Source organism: Rhincodon typus, chromosome 19 (assembly GCF_021869965.1).
Source record: "Rhincodon typus isolate 14 chromosome 19, sRhiTyp1.1, whole genome shotgun sequence".
NCBI lineage: Eukaryota > Metazoa > Chordata > Chondrichthyes > Orectolobiformes > Rhincodontidae > Rhincodon > Rhincodon typus.
In genome coordinates this window covers 14,458,126-14,476,412 of record NC_063350.1, presented here as the reverse complement: position 1 = coordinate 14,476,412, position 18,287 = coordinate 14,458,126, and the positions used below count along the sequence as shown (strand labels likewise).

Below are 18,287 nucleotides of genomic sequence, written 5' to 3'. Positions count from 1 at the left end.
TTGGTCGGTAGGAGATGGAGGTGCGGCTTGAGGTGGGAGGAGGGGATAGGTGGGAGGAAGAACAGGTTAGGGAGGCAGGGACGAGCTGGACTGGTTTTGGGATGCGGTAGAGGGAGGGGAGATTTTGAAACTTGTGAAATCCACATTGATACCATTGGGCTGCAGGGTTCCCAAGCGGAATATGAGTTGCTGTTCCTGCAACCTTCGGGTGGCATCGTTGTGGCACTGCAGGAGGCCCAGGATGGACATGTCATCTGAGGAATGGGAGGGGGAGTTGAAATGGTTCGCGACTGGGAGGTGCAGTTGTTTATTGCGAACCGAGCGTAGGTGTTCTGCAAAGCGGTCCCCGAGCCTCCGCTTGGTTTCCCCGATGTAGAGGAAGCCACACCGGGTACAGCGGATGCAGTATACCACATTGGCAGATGTGCAGGTGAACATCTGCTTGATGTGGAAAGTCTTCTTGGGGCCTGGGATGGGGGTGAGGGAGGAGGTATGGGGGCAGGTGTAGCACTTCCTGCGGTTGCAGGGAAAAGTGCCGGGTGTGGTGGAGCTGGAGGGGAGTGTGGAGCGGACAAGGGAGTCACGGAGAGAGTTGTCCCTCCGGAAAGCAGATAAAGGTGGGGAGGGAAAGATGTCTTTGGTGGTGGGGTCGGATTGCAGATGGCGGAAGTGTCGGAGGATGATGCGTTGGATCCGGAGGTTGGTGGGGTGGTACGTGAGGACGAGGGGGATTCTTTTTTGGTTTTTATTGCGTGGACGGGGTGTGAGGGATGAGGTGCGGGAGATGTGGGAGACACGGTTGAGGGCGTTCTCGACCACCGAGGAGGGGAAGTTACGGTCCTTGAAAAACGAGGACAACTGAGATGTACGGGAGTGGAATGCCTCATCCTGGGAGCAGATGCGGCGGAGGCGAAGGAATTGGGAATAGGGGATAGCATTTTTGCAGGAAGGTGGGTGGGAGGAGGAGTATTCTAGGTAGCTGTGGGAGTCGGTGGGCTTGAAATGAATATCGGTTTCGAGGTGGTTGCCCGATATGGAGACAGAGAGGTCCAGGAAGGGGAGAGAGGTGTTAGAGATGGTCCAGGTAAATTTAAGGTTGGGGTGGAAGGTGTTAGTGAAGTGTATGAACTGATCGAGCTCCTCGTGGGAGCACGAGACGGCACCGATACAGTCATCAATGTAACGGAGGAAGAGGTGGGGTTTAGGGCCGGTGTAGGTACGGAAGAGGGATTGTTCCACGTAACCTACAAAGAGGCAGGCGTAGCTTGGGCCCATGCGGGTACCCATGGCTACCCCCTTTGTCTGTAGGAAGTGGGAGGAATTGAAAGAGAAGTTGTTGAGTGTGAGGACGAGTTCGGCTAAGCGGATGAGGGTGTCAGTGGAGGGGGACTGGTCGGGCCTGCGGGACAGGAAGAAGCGGAGGGCCTTAAGGCCATCTGCATGGGGAATGCAGGTGTAGAGGGACTGGACGTCCATGGTAAAGATGAGGTGTTGGGGACCGGGGAATTGGAAGTTCTGGAGGAGGTGGAGGGCGTGGGTGGTGTCACGGACATAGGTAGGGAGTTCCTGGACCAAGGGGGAGAAAATGGAGTCGAGATAGTTGGAGATCAGTTCGGTGGGGCAGGAGCAGGCGGAGACAATGGGTCGACCAGGGCATTCAGGTTTGTGGATTTTGGGAAGGAGATAGAAGCGGGCAGTGCGAGGTTGGGGAACGATGAGGTTGGAGGCCGTGGGTGGGAGGTCACCTGAGGTGATGAGGTTGTGGACACATTCTCCTACAGGTATCCTCTTCACAATTTACCATCGTACCAGTTTTCATGTCATCTGTAAACTTCTTGATCATATCCTCTATATTTAAGTCAAAATCATTAATGTCCACCACAAAAGCAAGGGCCCCAGCGCCCAACCCTGCATGACCTCATTGGAAACAGACTTCTAGTCACAGCAACATTCCTTGGCCATTTCCCTCTGCTTTCTGTTTCTCAGCGAATCTGCCACTTTGACTTCAATCTTTTGGGCTCTTACTTTCTTGACCAGTCTGCCATGAGGGATCTTATCTAAAGACTTGCAAAATGCATTGCCCTCAGGAAGAGTAGAGTCATAGAGATATACAACATGAAGACAGACCCTTCACTCCAACTCGTCCATGCCAACCAGGAATCCTAAATTAATCTAGTCCTATTTGCCAGCATTTGGCCCATATCCATCTAAACCTTTCCTGTTCATGTACCCATCCAGATGGCTTGTTAAATGTTGCAATTGTACCAGCCTCCACCACTTCCTCTGGCAGCTCATTCCATTCACAGACCACACTCTGTGTGAAAAAGTTACCCCTTAGATCCTTTTCAAATCTTTTCCATCTCATCCTAAAGCTATGCCCTCTAGTTTATGAATCTTCTACCCTGGGGAAAAGACCTTGGCTATTCATCCTATCCATGCACCTCATGATGAGTGCTTTGACGAAGTAGGAGCACTCTACTTTAGGCAGAATCTCAAGGACTTGGAGATTGTGCACAGGAAATTTACTGGAAAGGTATAAAGGATGAGGGATTTTAGACACATGGAAAGATTGGAGATTCTGGGTTTCTTCTCCTTAAACCTGAGAAGATAAAAAGAATGTTTAAGGGAAATATTCAAAATGATGAGGGATTTTGTGGAATAAATAAGAAAAAAATGGCAGGAGGTCAACAGTCAGAGGACACAGATTTAAAATAATTGGCACAGAGCCAGAGGGCAGATGAGGGGCAAAAAAAGTACACAGTAACTTCTTATGATCTGGAATGTACCACCTGAAAGAGCACTGGAAGAAAATCCAAAAGTAACTTTCAAAAGTGAATTGGATAAATACTTGAAAAGGTGAAAGTAAAGCAGGGTTACAGGGAAAGAGCCAAGAAGTGACACTAATAGGATGACTCATTCCAAGAGGCTTCCTGTATAATGTCCTTCTGCACTATATGATTCTATGAAATGTGTCACAGGTAGACTCACGATTATGATAAAGATCACCATTCAGTGACACTCAAGGGCTCTAAAATGAAACTGTGCGACAAACAACCACCTATGTCTCTGAAATTGCTATCTGCTCTACTCCAGCTGGTGTGCTAAACTGTTCAAAGTTAACATAGTAATGCCCCTGTTAATATGGTGGAAGGCGATATTCGTCTGCTACTGTGCCATGGTGTAATTTCAGTGTCATGGTTCTAATCTCAAAGTACTCTGAAATTTGCCATTCTGTAATTGACGTTAACACATGTCTAAAAATTGCCATTACTTTCCTCTCCAAAAAAAAATCAGATTAAAGTCATTGCTCTTGCTGATGCCTTTTCCAGTCTCACCCATATCTAATTTGTGCTGCAGAGATTCCACTTGCTGGAATGACACTTGCTATTTATAAATTCGCTTGCTGGTGGCAGGATTTTAGGCATTAGTTCTATCATAGAAAACACAACTTAAATGTTGTGACACTCAGAACCATTGACAAGCAATGTGAAGGTAACAACGTGTCACAAAATTTTCAACTTTTTTTTGTGTTGTGCTAAAACAAATGTCTTGAACATTTTTTGAGGAAAACAGTTGTTTTTTTCAAAAGTAAATCCAATCTGAAATATGGCAGGCTCTGAAGACATCATGTCGTGTTAGTCTGTTTTATATTGTGCTTCTCCTTTGATAATATGGACAACGAGACATGGTTTTCTTAGCACGGTAATGTTAACCAGGTGGAATAAATCCTGGGATCGAGTATGTTTAGCACTAAGCCAATGCCTAACTCCTGCGTCTTAGGTCAATATGCTTAAATGCATTGTGGAAGTGATAAAATAACAGAGGCAGTGAAATGACTCCAGCGTAACCACCTTATAGTGTAGAAGCACCACATAATTACATATTGATCTATCTGTGTATTCTTGTTTATTGGCTTTATTTTCATACTTTTAGCTCCAACGTTCATGGGAAACTGCAGAGGGCAAGGCACAAGATGGACGAGTTTGTACTTCCCATTGTGTTTAAGGCAAAACTTGAAGAAAAGGCTCTATTTGCTTTAGATTGGTTAATTACAGAAATCTTTTCAGGTGACTGCAGAGTCAATAACTAGGGGACACCAACTGAAAGTCACTCGGAAAGTTGCTGACGTGAGGCAAGGCTTTTCTTTGCAATGAGTGGTTGGGATTGGGGTGGAGCTGCTCGATAGTGTGGAGGAAATAAATTCAATATTATATTTCAAAAAGAGGATTAGATAAATACTTGTAGGAGAAAATAAATGATTGGACATGATGAAAGAGGAGGGGGTATGAGACAAATTGGATTGCTCCTAAAAAGTGCACAGGTAGACTTAGGAGGCTGAATGGTCTCATTCAATGATGTACTATTGTATAATTCTTGTACAAGAGGTTGGGCACATCACAATTGCTTGAATGGTCTATAATTAAACTAATAATATATCAAGCAAGATTCTCACATCTGATACTGGAACAGGATCCAGTGATGCCTCCACAAACGTAGAGGTAATGATTGGATTCTTTCCTGAGACAACTCTGTGGATCTTGTCTTAATTCCCATTTATAATTTTATCCATCAGCTATTGAGGTTTACCTGGATTTGTCTCCAATAATGCTATTTCCTTTACAAATCCTTCCCTTGGACAACACAGCGAGATTGGGAAATGACGGTTACAATTGCATATTTTCTGATACATGAGAGAAAAGTTCACAGCGCAAACTTATTTATTTAAAAAGAACTTATTCCTCAGCTAATAGTTTCGGATATCTTTGTTGGCATTAACATAGTTTCTTCATTTGTATGTTGACATTAAACCTCCCTTCATGTCATGTGACTAAGTCGATTAACATTCTGACCGACTTGGTAACTCAATCATGCAGCACAGCCCTTTGGCCCATTGAGTCTGTGCCAGTCAAAAGCAACACTTAACTATTCTGATCCGATTTTCCAGCACTTGGCATATGGCCTTGCATGCCTTGGCATCACAAGTGTGCATCCAAATGTTTCTTCAATGTTATTATTCTAGTTTTTAGTCTTGGCCTGGATTTTCAGGAATTTGGGACCCTATGTGGGAAGGTGAGAAAGGTGACTGGAATCTAGTTTTGGGATTCTGACACAACCCTATTCCGAATTTTTGGCAGAGCCAATTAAGGCTGCAAATTGTGAGGTTGCATCTGGTCAACTTTGTAGGGAGCATAGATATGTCGTACTCCTTAACTGTTATGGCATTGTGCTGACTTTTCAAAGGGTTATGGCTCACAGCACTTTAGAGGAACACCATAGATTGCACAAGGGAATGAAAGGTAAGATCTGAAAGTCTTATCAGTGCTCCCACTGCCAAGCTATGACCCTCCACTCACTCCCATAGCACTTCAAAATTCTATACTCTGTTCTCACTTCTAGCTCCTATGGGTCCTCATCACTCGCATGCTAAATGGTACCTCCTATTGGCCCTATGGCATCTTGTAACCTCCATGCCCAGCTAAAACACTTCTATACGCATTTGCCCACTATACACTGGACAGAACCAATGATCACTGGAGTGATGATGTAATTTGTTACAAAAAGCTGTCATTTATTCGTAACTTTGCACTTCCTTGGAATACGATTTCTTTCACCAAAAACCAATAAATATGTCAATCATACAGACCATTTAAGTATCAGTATCAGAAACTGCAAGCACTTGACACCCATTTATCTTGAGTTACTAAACATTAGTTTATTCATAGAAATTATTACAGTCAGAACTATAAGTGGTGGCTTAGCCATTTTAACTGTCCAATGGATGACTGGATTCTCATCCAAGAAAGCATAATGAATCTTTGCAGAAATCCCAGACATACCTATCTCAAGGATGAAATCCAGCCTGTTATTTCAATCTGTGCCACTGTGTGTTCCTAGTGCATGGAATATATAACATAACTCTTTTCAATCAGAGGGAATGTTTCCTCATTAAGATTGGTTAGAATAGTGTTGAAACAACACTGTGTTATCTCATGGCTAGTTTGCCAATGAAACAGCTCTTCCAATAGAATTGTCTGGAAAGAATTTTAAATGATGTTAATAATGTGCATGCTCCAAAATGTCTTCATAAATTGCTCCTTTCCTTCACCCATATTAAAAGTTGTGTCAATGAAAGATGAACTTAGTTGTATTTAGGAATTTGGATTCACATTAAGAGTTCCAAATTTGCTTATGGGTGACGTGGTTTTTCTGTTACTACTAGCTGCATTGAAAATGATCTTTCAATGGAATAAGCAACAACTTCCATCTCAAATTGAAATTAATTCATACTAAGCAGGTTGAGAGAAAGAGAAAAAAAGTGAGTATTTGCATTTATATAGCATCTTCCACAACCAGTGGACATCTCAAAGTGCCTTACATCCAATCAAGTACAGTTTGAAGTGTGGCCAAGGTTGTAATGGATGAAATGCAGCAGCCAGTCTAGAATAGTATAGAATCCCTACAGTGTGGAAACAGGTCCTTTGGCCCAACACATCCACGCTGACTCTCAGAGCATCCCATCCAGACCCATCCCCCATAACCCACTTAATCTACACATCCCTGAACACTACAATGAAATTTAGCATGGCCAATCCATCTAACCTGCACATCTTTGGACTGTGGGAGGAAATCAGAGCACCCGGAGGAAACCTGCACAGCAAACTCTCACAAACAGCAGTATGAGAATGATTAGATGATCAATTGTTGTGATGTTGACCGAGGGACAATTATTGGCCACAACACCAGGATAACTCCCTTGTTTGTCTTTGCAATAATCTTGTGGGATATTTCACATCTGCATGAGGGGTCAGGTAAGGCCTTAATTTTCATTTGGAAAGTAGGGGCTCTGAAAGTGCGGCATTTCCTCAATTGTGCACTGCACTGTTCGTGCTGGTTTCTATACTTCAGCCCTGGAGTGGGATGAGATGTGACCAGTTCTCATATTAGAATGAACTGCCAGAGGAAGTGGTAGATGCAGGTACAATTAAGACATTGAAAAGACATTTTTACAGGTGCCTGAATAGGAAAGGTTTAGAGGGATATGGGCCAAGCGCAGGCAAGTGGGACTAGTTTAGTTTGGAAAACCTGGTCGGCATGGACGAGTTGGACAGAAGGGTCTGCTTCCATGCTGTATGACTATGACTCTCTAAGTGAAGAAGGGTCAGCTTCTCAATTAGACTATGGAGCAAATTTCTGAGACTTGAGGCCTTATTTGTCCTGATACCATTGCCTATACTGTGGTTGGGGAAAGTGTCCTGCAGTATCATTATGGAAACAGCCCGTCCTGTTCCAGCACTTGAACACACAGATGGCAGCAAGATGACAATAGGGTCCGACTATCTGAAAGACGATGCATGGGTTTTCTCACACAGTTGCCTAATGAGCTGAACAGTGGTGAACAGACACACTGTACAATTTACAGTATTATGACATGATGTAATCTGTAGTATTATGATGGGCTCTGCACAGTCAGAACCATAAATAAAACTCCTAACTTCTTCTGTCCCAAACTTCCAGAGTGCAGCTCACTAATGTCCATGAGGAGCCAGATACAAACACCTTACCTCAGAGCAGTAACATCCTGCAGATTGGTCTGATTAAGTATTGTGGCTGATTTTAGTGTAGCTATTTCTCCACATTGTAAAAGGGAGGTTGGTTGTGACAGTAACTGTATATACTTTGTTTTCGATTCAAGTACATGCATTATGATGGAACCGCACATGTTGTACAGACAGAATGTGAAATAAAGAGCCTCATGGCTCACTCATCACTTCTGAGTCATCCAGTTTGCTCACTCATGGAGCAAAGTAGCTATTGTAGCGAACCGGACTGTGTTTTTTCTCTTTGTCGCACTCTTGTGGATCTTACATTGCAAACAAATAATTCTTTAGCAACCAGCACAGATTGGCAATACACAAGTGGTCACTCTAAAATTCCGAGTGACTCCTGGTATAAGTTCAGGCACATGCTGATTATTTCCGTGCATGCACTTTTTAAGACAAGGTTAGTTTTGGGATTCAAAGGAGTTGCAGAGCAGTGATGTGCGTGTGGTGTTTTTGACCCGGCATTCAGGCGGGCTTGCACTCCACTGCTATTCTGTTCCTCTGCGGACAAAGCTGGAACTGGAAATAACATTATGGGCACGAGAGGTATCTGACAAAACCTGAAGCTGACGAGTTTGCCTCAAGCTCACAGGATGGCAGTACGGCTGTTGAAGGGTTCTTGAAAGGTTGCCATATGGAAATAGTTCTGTCATGTCATTACTGTAGCTTATAGCAAGCTCTGTTTTCATAGTTCCCACTTACAAGTTCTCGGTGAAAGCAGTGTGCTTAGTTTCATTATGCCTTAATAAGTGGATTTTAAACCACAGACTGAGCAACTCAGCCGCCTCCATATAAACGCAATGACAGGCTTCATTAGTACTATGAAAGCTGAGAAAACCCTTGAGCATTTCCTTAATCTGATGCTGACTCTCACCTATCTGCTCCTAAATGATGAAGTTAGTCCCGACCTGCTGTTCCATAATTTGCAGTTGTGAGATATTCATCTCACAGGGGAATAGTGCCATTTGAAGTCGAGCGTCACTTGAAGTAGCAAGTGGCTTTTCTCAGCTTAACCACAGAGCGCTGGAAGCAAAGGGGTTTAAACGCACTGACATATCCACACAAAGGGGAGGATGAAGCAGATCGTGGATGGACTATTGATAACCCCTGCGGACACTGCAGTCATCTCATTTATCGAGCTGTTTCACAAAAAAAAGAACTTTGCAAACTCTAAAATGTTTCCTAACACACGGGCCATTTGTCTGCTGACAAGTAGTTTTTCACACAAAACCAACCACTGTGCTCTAGAGACTGTGCAAGTCATGCCAGTGACTAGCAGGTACGAGCTCACATGAATTTCTGACTGTACCGTGATTGATGGTGCTTATTTGCGGTTGAATGTGTTAGTCGTATTGAGGTGCTTTATATATATATATATCTCCCAGTTCAAGCTGCAAGGTATGATTAATTTTGTGTAATAACGGCAGCTACTTTGCGTCTTCTGTATTCCTAGGACATTTTAAAAATAAAACTCTGGTTTCTAAAATAAAAAGTGTGAGAGAGCAAGTGAGAAAAAGGCAATCTGGCAAAATCTTCACAATAACACAGTGTCTCTCTCATAAAGCAAAGAACTGGATTTAAATTTGTGCCAGGTGTGTAGTAGCATTTTTAAAAAAATGGTACTGGATTAGTCACCAAGAGCTCAGGACTAATGATCTGGAGACATGAGTTAAAATCTAATTACAGCTGTTGAGAAATTTAAATTCAGTTCATTAAAAAAAACTGGAAGTAAAAGCTGAGAGATAAATGGTGACCATAGAATTAACAGATTGTCATAAAACCCTGTCTGATCCACTCCAGTCCTTTAGGGTTTAGAAAATCTGCCTCACCTCTTCAGGTCTGATAACTTAAGAATTGAAGCAATGTCAATGATTCTTAATTGCCCTCCGAAATGGCCAAGCAGGCCATTCAATTGTATTAAACTGACACAAGGATGGTAATAAGAATAAACTGGAACAAATCATCCAGAAATTATTAAACTCTGGATGTGACATCGACAAACCTTGTCCTGTCAACCTCGAAAGTTCTTCTCTCGCTAACATCTGGGAATGTGCCAAAATTGGGAGAGCTGTCTCACAGGCTAGTCAAACAATAGATATTCTCATACTCACGGAGTCACACCTATTAGCCAATGTCCCAAATTCTTCCATTACCATCTCTGGTGTTGTAATGTTCAACCTGCATTTGCCACTAGAGGTGGTGGCACAGTGGTACACAGTTAGGATGGATTGCACAGTGGTATACAGTTAGGATGGAGTTGTCCTGGGAGTCCTCAACATTGATTTCAGTCTCCATGAAATCTCAAGACCTTAGGTCAAACACAGGCTGAGAAATTTCCTGCTGATTACCACCTCCCAATAGATCCCATCAGCTGATGAATCAGTGCTCCTCCATTTTTAACAATACTTGCAAGGGCACAGAATGTATTCTGGATATGAGATTTCATGGTCTATTATTATTACTGACTGAGTTGCTCAAATCCTGAAGGGCAAAAGTATTAGACTCGGTCTGTAGCAACACACAGGTGAAACTTATTTCACATGATTGAGATGTATAAAATTATGAGGGGGATAGATAGGGTAGACAGGAAGGAACATTTCCCCTTGGTAGAGGGATCAATGACCAGGGTACATAGATTAATCAAAAAGGGCAGTAGGTTCAGAGGATATGTGGGTAAAATCTTTTTCATTTAGAGGGTGGTGGGATTTGTAACTCACTGCCTGTAAGGGTGGGGGTAGATGTAGAAGAATTTAGCTGTAAACGTGTGATGCTAAAGCGTACAAGACAAGGCCAGGTTCTGGGAAATTGGATTAGAATAGTTGGGTGGTTCATTTTTACTGGTAAAGACGAGGTGGGCCAAAGGGCCTTTTACTGTGTTATGGATCCCTATGGCTCAATAACTCCTCCTCACGTTTGTCCATTAGATTAAACACTGCACGGTTCTTGAGGAATCAAAGTCCCATCGTCATATTGAGGCTACATTGCATCTTATTGTAACACTACCACTGTAATAAATGGGATCGATTTACAGCCTGTTAATCAGCTCAAAATTAGGCATCCAGGAGGTGCTATGAGCCTCAAGAAACAACAGAATTGAGTTCAGCCATAATCTGTAATCTTCTGACGTATTCTGCACACTTCATTACAACCGAACTAAAGGATCATCCCTGGTTCAATGAGGAGTGAAGAAGAACATGCTAGGAGCAGCAACAGGTAACTTTGAAATACTATGAGTGCCAACCTGGTGAAACTACAACACATGATTTATTGCATGCAAATCAAATTGCTATGCTTAGGGACAAGCATTCCCACAATGAATCTGTTGCCACATCCACTCATAAATGGTGGTGGAGAGTTACATAACTAAAAAGAGGAGGCAGCAATAGAAATAATGCCATTCTCATTGACAGCACAGTTCAGCGCATTGGTGCACAAGACAAAAAACATTTGCAACCATCTTCAGCAGAAGTGTTGAGTAGATGATCCATCTTAGCCTCCTGAAGTTCCCAGCATCGTGGATGACAGTATTCAGCCAATTTGGTGCACTTTATGCTATGTTAAGAAACAGCTGAGTGTACTAAATATAGAGAAGAATAAAAGGCACACTGAAATCTCAATTAGAGTGCTGAAGTCCTGTGTTCCAGAATTAACAAAGTCTGTAGCCAACTTGTTCCAGTCCAGTTATTATCGACCTGATGGAGCTGGCGTTAAATGTGAGACTTGGCAGTGATGCCCACATCCCAAGAATGAATGAAGAAAATGAAAGGTATTAGATACAAACTGGCTAATAATTGAAATTCTAGATCTCAAAGTGACAAGAATAATGACTAGACAAGTTTAGAATTAGGGAATAGCATTGATGGAGCTTGGTAATTGAGATCAGAAGGAAAGAGATTTGTGATTGCTTTAGCAATGGTTAAGTAGAGAGTATACATTTGGCTGGAATTAACAATATGGATTGGTACAGGAGTTAGATCTTCAATTGCTTTTAATGTTCTTTCAGTTTGAAATAATTTGTTATGTAAAATATTCCAAGGACAGTAAACTGATGCTATTTCTCCTTTGTATTAACATTAGGAAAGTTACAGATTTTTATGAAGGCATTGCTCAGTTCTATCAACAAATTATTTGCAGAATGTTTATTAGTGTACCAGTACATTCTGGCATCAATTCATTTTTAAGGAACCGATGGTTGAGGAGTCTAGGACTGGGGGAGTCATCTATAAATTGGATCTGAATCCTGATATTAGGAAATATTTCTCCACAAATAAGGAAGTAGAAGATTTTGAACCTTTTTCTGCAACAGTATGGATGTCAACTGTTAATTTTTAAATGTGAGATTGATAGATTTTTATTAACCAAAAGCATCAAGGAATATGGTGCGAAGCCAGTACATGAAATTAGGTCATGGATCAACCATAGTCTTATTGAATGGTTGACCAGGCTGTAGGGAGTAAATGCCCTGCTACTGTTTCTTTACTCTTTTGAGGACATCTATTGAAAGCTGCAATAGTTTAGTTTGGGATGGGAAACAGTACAAGTTCTACTATTTACATGGGCTGGCAGTGTTGGGTCATTAGCTGTTAATATTATTCCATCTGCTTTTCCCATCTTAGGAAATTATCTTAATATAGCTACATTAAACAGGCCCTAAGGATGAATCTTTATACAGCACTGTACTTTAGCAATCCCTGTTTCAACATCACATTACAGCTTTTGCATGATCTTTCCCTAACCCAACCCAAAAACCTCTTCCAGCAAACCTAGTGGGTCACGTTCCAGATTTGTCCACATGATGGCAGTGTTGTGTTGTCCACTGAGGCTCTGTATTTAATTCCTTACAGCTGACCCAAACTCCGAAGTGTTGAGTGACATTATTATCTCATCCCTGTGCTCCAGTTCCATCTGAATGTCATCAGGGTGATCTTCCTTTAGAAGATGCAAGTTAAAGCTCATAGAAATGACAGGAGGGCCACAAATCTTCCTTGTAGCCCTTGTTTTCCAAAAAAAAATGTTTCTACTTTGCTGTCAGAATTCTTGCCTCTAATTGGGAGCTGAAGCCACTGCATTTGTCAGAAAGGAAAATGCAAAGGCTATAGAAAGATTCTTTGGTCTGTTTGTATTTGATTCTTCTTTTGTTTGAGATTTTTGTCTTTAGTAAGGATTTATTAACCTTTTGTACTGGACAGAAAAATATTAAAGTGATTGAGGTAGACAGTCGAAGATTTAGTACACATATTTAACATCTAGCCTGAAGATCACAAATTTTAGTAAAACGTATTTTAGAACTTTGTAAAGCGATCTAAGACTATTTATTGAAGACTGTGTTTGACTGTTCTTTCTCCTTGTTATAAAAAAACATGTACTGTGCAATTTTAAAAGCCAGAAGTATATACTTAAAAATTAATAAACTAGTGTTCTGTGCAAGCCATTGTCTAAATTGTGCCTTGATTTCTGATTTTACCTGGAGACAACTCAAAAATGAGTGTCTGTTTTGTTGCAGTGTTAAGCAATTATTTTCTTTGATCATGTATTCACACAACACATCAACACAGAGCTATATAGGATGAAATGGATGGTGTCAATGGTTTAAATAAGTTCACCATACTGGAACAACTGATGCTTGGGTGATATATTTATCTCATTTAGAGTCATAGAGTCATAGAGATATACAGCATGGAAACATACGCTTCCATCCAAATCGCCCATGCCGACAAGATATTCCGTATAAATTTAGTCCCATTGCCAGCATTTGGCCCATTTCTCTCTAAATCCTTCCTATTAATATACCTATCCAGTTGCCTTTTAAATGTTGTAATTGCACCAGTCTCCATCATTTCCCTTGGCAGCACATTCCATATACGCACCATTCTGTGTGAAAAAGTTGCCCCTTAAGCCCTTTTTATATTTTCCCCACTCAACTTAAACCTATGCCCTCTAGTTTTGGACTCCCCTACCCCGAAGAGATCCTGTCTATTTACCCTATCCATGCCCCTCATGATTTTATAAACCTCTTTAAGGTCACCCCTCAGCCAATGTGTCATTTCACATTTTCCTTTAACTACCATTATTTCCTACCTTATGTCAAAGTAGCTCCAAGATTTTCATCCCAGCAGTGACTGAGCTTATTCCAGCAGTGAGGGATTATCTGTCTAGTTGCTAATTTATGTCCAATTTGGGCTTGTAACTATTGATTGGCAGTAGACATCACTGTTGACTATCATCACTCTGAATTGCTCACACTGCTGTCTCCTCGACATTAGGGAGACGAAATGCAGACTGGGTGACCACTTTGCGGAACACCTACATTATGTCTGTAAAAAATTACCCCAAGCTTCTAGTTGCCTGCCACTTCAACACACTACTGTGTTCCCTGGCCAGAATCTCTGTTTCAGGCTTGCTGCAGCACTCCAGCGAGGCTCAGTGCAAACTGAAAGAAAAGCTTCTCATTTTCCGCTTGGAGACCCTGCAGCCTTCAGGACCCAATTTCGAGTTGAATAATTTTAGAGCATAAGCACCTCCAACTGTGTCCTTTACCCACCCCCACACCCCAGATCCTGTCTTGACATGGGTTGCTTTCAGTACAGCCAATCCATTTTCACTCATTCACTGGTTCCATCATCGCCTATCTAGCTTTTCTTCTTCCCTGGCTTACTATTAACAATCTCTTTGCCTACCTAACTTTTCTTCTTTCTTTCTCTCTCTCTCTCTGTGACTCTATCTCCAATTATCCACTCACTCCCCTATCTCCCACCTTCTATTATCTGCATAAATATCACATTTTCCTGGCTACTATCAGTTCTGGAAAAAGGGTCACTGGACTTAAAACGTTAACTCTGTTTAGTCTTCACAGATGCAACCAGACCTGCCGAACTTCCTTCGCAACTTCTGTTGTTGTTTTCATCACTCTACAGTTACTCCACTTACTTTCCACCAACCAGAATTGCTGTTGGTGTCTATCAGTTAGAAACACCTTTCATACCGATCGACCTCAGTGTGTGTGCACAGTCATAGCTAAAGCCAGAGCCTTGAACACATGCACTTGTTTCTAACTACCAACACAGTAACTTTTACAAATAAAACGGCTGAATTTTTATACTGGCTTTCACCATCTCCACGCATCCAAATGTGACTTTTCTTTCTGTCACTGCAGTAGTACAAGAAGTTTGGCAGCCTATTTGCACTCAGGAAGCTCCCAAACATAGCAATGAAATAGGCGACCATTTGGATTTGGTTGAGGGCAGTCAACCTGCTGTTCTTCAAAAGGTGCCATGGGATTTGAGAGGGACAAATGGAGACTCGATCCGACATTTCATTTGGAAAGCAGCACCTTCCACCACGCAGCACAGCCTCAGTACCGCTCCAAAGTGTCAGCCTAGACTCCGTGCACAGACAGTAAGTGGAGTTTCTCTCCCAACTCCTTTCAGAAGGACCAGAAAGAGCAGGGACAAAATGGGGAGGACATATGATTAGTAAAGGTTGAATAACACACACATTTTGCCCTATTGATTCACTTAAAGAAGAAACCCATTTCTTCCTCTGTTATCTAGACAGATCCAGGCAATTTGCCCAATTTTAGTTTTGATTATATTGATAACCACAGCAGCATAGTTTTTTAAATAGTTAGATTCATGACATGAAATAAAAATGTCAATTTTCTATTATAGCAAAAAACAATTTCAAATTTGGTTGTAACTAACAGCAACCTGTAATTATACAGTGCCCTTAATGAAGTAAAACATCCCAAAGTGCCTCACTGTAATCAGATATTTTTTGAGCCACAGTAGGTAGATAATATGGGCAAGTTGTCAAAAAGCTTGATCAAAGATGTTGTTTCAAGTGGTATGTCAGGGAAGTGGAGAGAAGAAGAGTTTGTGAATAGAATTCCAGAGCTTAGGCCCTGAGGGCAATGCCAAAATTGGTGGGTGAAGGAGATGGTTGAGGCACAAGGGACCAGATATGGAGGAATATAGAATTCTTGGAGGTTGGTTGGGTGCAATTAATTCTTACAGACTTCCAGAGTCTAGTACTCCATCTGATAGGTTACCAAACATACAATCAACATCAAAAACTAATTCACAATTAAAATAAATCTTGTTCCTCGATGGAGACTTCTGGGAATCGTGTGTTGATTTTAATGTGATTTTACTGCCTGCTCTACCCAGAGATGTAGGTGGGTGTAGGAACATTTTGTTCAAAGGGGAGGGGGCAGGTTGACAGAGAAAATAAGATGATGTTTTGGGGGTGCTAGTCATTAAATTATAATGGCTGCTTAGGAGCTGATCAGCTTATAAAACGGATTAGGAAAAGATACAGGGACACAGGGAGCTCATTACAATGTAACTGAGTTACTAGTGGGAAGAATTCATGTATTACAGTGCAAATTGACAATGCTTTTGTGTTGTCATGTATAATAGCTGTTAAGTGTCACATGAAGTCTTAGTAGAATTAGTTGTAACCCTGAGGCAGTGTTATTAATTCTTCCAATAACTTTCATACCAACTATTTATAGTCTGCATATTCAGTGTGTCATAACTGGGGCTGCAGTAGCATGAATTGTTATTAAGCTAACAGCCTGTGCATGCAAAAGCTTCACTTAATAATTATTAGTGTCAGGAGTTATTACATAGCAGCTTTACTGAGGTGCTGTATATTCTGTTGTCATTACTCGGGACTTGCATGCAGACTACCTGAATGTGCTGTCAGTATTACAGTACTTCGATTTAGTTCTGCTGCTGCATTAAAAATGGAGAAAAAATTGCAACTTGAACAAAAGATATTTAGAAACATACTAAATGGATTTCCAGGTCTGCTGATCTGTTTACAATGACAACAATTTATATTTATATCGCGTCTTTCACATAATGAAACATTGCTAGATGCCTTACAGGAGCATTATAAAACAAAATGTGACACATATAGTCTGACTGGGCCATTAGACTGAGAGATGATTGGTGGTGGTTTAACCTGAGGATCAGCACACCTCAGGTGAGGGGAGCAGTTGCGAAGGAGAGTCCTGCCTAGTAACCTCACTTATTGCAGGAATTGAGCTCATGTCATTGACATTATACTGCATTGCAAACCAGCTGTCCAGCCAGCTGTGCTAACTAATTCCCCAGTGTTGCATACAAATATATGAACTAGAAGCGGAAATAGACCTTTGGGTCCCCCGAACCTGCTGTGCCATTCAATAAGATGATAGCTGATATTTTTATGCTTTTAATTCCCCATTTCCATCAAACCATAATGACTTTTGATTTCCTGCTTCATAAGAATCAATCCACCTCTACCTCAAAAATATTCAATAACCCTGCTTACGCCATCCTATGAGTTCCAAAGTGCTACAACACACTGAAAGAGAGAGAGAAAAAATTCTTCTTGTCTTGGTCCTAAAGGGATGATGCCTAATTATAAAACGATCCCCCCTTAGTTCTGGACTGTCCCACAAGAGAAAATATCCTTTGTACATTTACATAGTTCTCTGTTGCTCAGTTTAGAAATGGAACTGTAATTCAGTAGGAGTGAATGGGATCAGAAAGAGCAAGATTAGGGTTAAGGACAGGGCCACATTACATTCTATATGAGTTCTCCAATGTTTGTGAACTCTTTAACCAATCAGATTTAAGAATTTGCACTGAGACACACAGAGTTGAAACCAACAGGTATAAATCCAGAAATACGAATTAACTGTAAATGATGCATAGAAAGTAAAATAAAAAATCTGAAATTCAGATTGGATTAAGGGAGAGAGGTGAGAGACAGAAATAAAAAGCAATTTTTTAAACAAATCTCCACTATTAATTGTCTTCTCAAGGAATGTAGTTCTACACTTCTGAAATTCACTTTTCAGGGCTAGAGAGGTTGTTCACATGTAATTAACAGCTTTAGACTGTTAAAAACTCACTCATTATAAATCTGTTTCAGCTGTTTCCAGCATTGAATTAATGGATAAGTATGGTATCATATCAATGGTAAGACTCTCAGCAATGAATGAAATTACAAATTCCGTGCAGGAGCTGGGGTCTCTGAACAGAAATTTTTATCTTTCCGTATTTAAAGCCACATGTGGGGAAACCAGTTCTGATGTCCTCACCATTTTTGTTATCAAAAGCTCCCATCTGTTATGGACTGATACATGCAAGCCTGAGCTCACGCTTGTCCCCCATCAACCTTAACTTTTCACCTTCTTTTTCCCAGGACTTACCCTCAGGCTAAGTTGACAAAGGATCCAGCTACATTTCCTGAGTCTGCAACGGCAGAGCATTCTAAGGATGAACTATAGTCATGTGCAGCTCATTGGCTTTATACGGGTGAGATCAAGTACCGATTTCCACAAAGCTGAGGTCTCTTGACACACATTCCTGTTGTGACAACCATTTCTGCTGATATCTTCACCATGGAATTATCCTGTTTGATGGGTGCGAATAGAATGCTAGTACTTCATCCATGTGTTTTCACGCATACTTTCACATCTGAGATGTTGATGAGAAATTCAACTATTGAAGCAGCTTCATCAGAATGAATTGTGTTTAAGTTTTGAAGGATTTTGTTTTCCATTGTCTATTCTTCCTCCCTGACTCTGAACAACCTTATCCCCAGAATACACAAGCATTGTCATAATGAAATCTTCCAGTATTAAGAGACAACAAGGTGCAGGGCTGGATGAACACAGCAGGCCAAGCAGCA

At 41.4% G+C, this 18,287-nt stretch overlaps 1 long non-coding RNA gene across 2 annotated transcripts in view; it reads left to right on the top strand.

Moving 5' to 3' along the window:
• The window catches only part of LOC125485481, a 139,126-nt gene that overhangs the window by 117,595 nt on the left and 3,244 nt on the right, over positions 1 to 18,287 (top strand). For both annotated transcript variants that reach the window (XR_007264206.1, XR_007264205.1), the window contains one exon: positions 17,799 to 17,911. This is a non-coding gene — a long non-coding RNA (uncharacterized LOC125485481). The remainder of the gene's footprint in view (positions 1 to 17,798; positions 17,912 to 18,287) is intronic.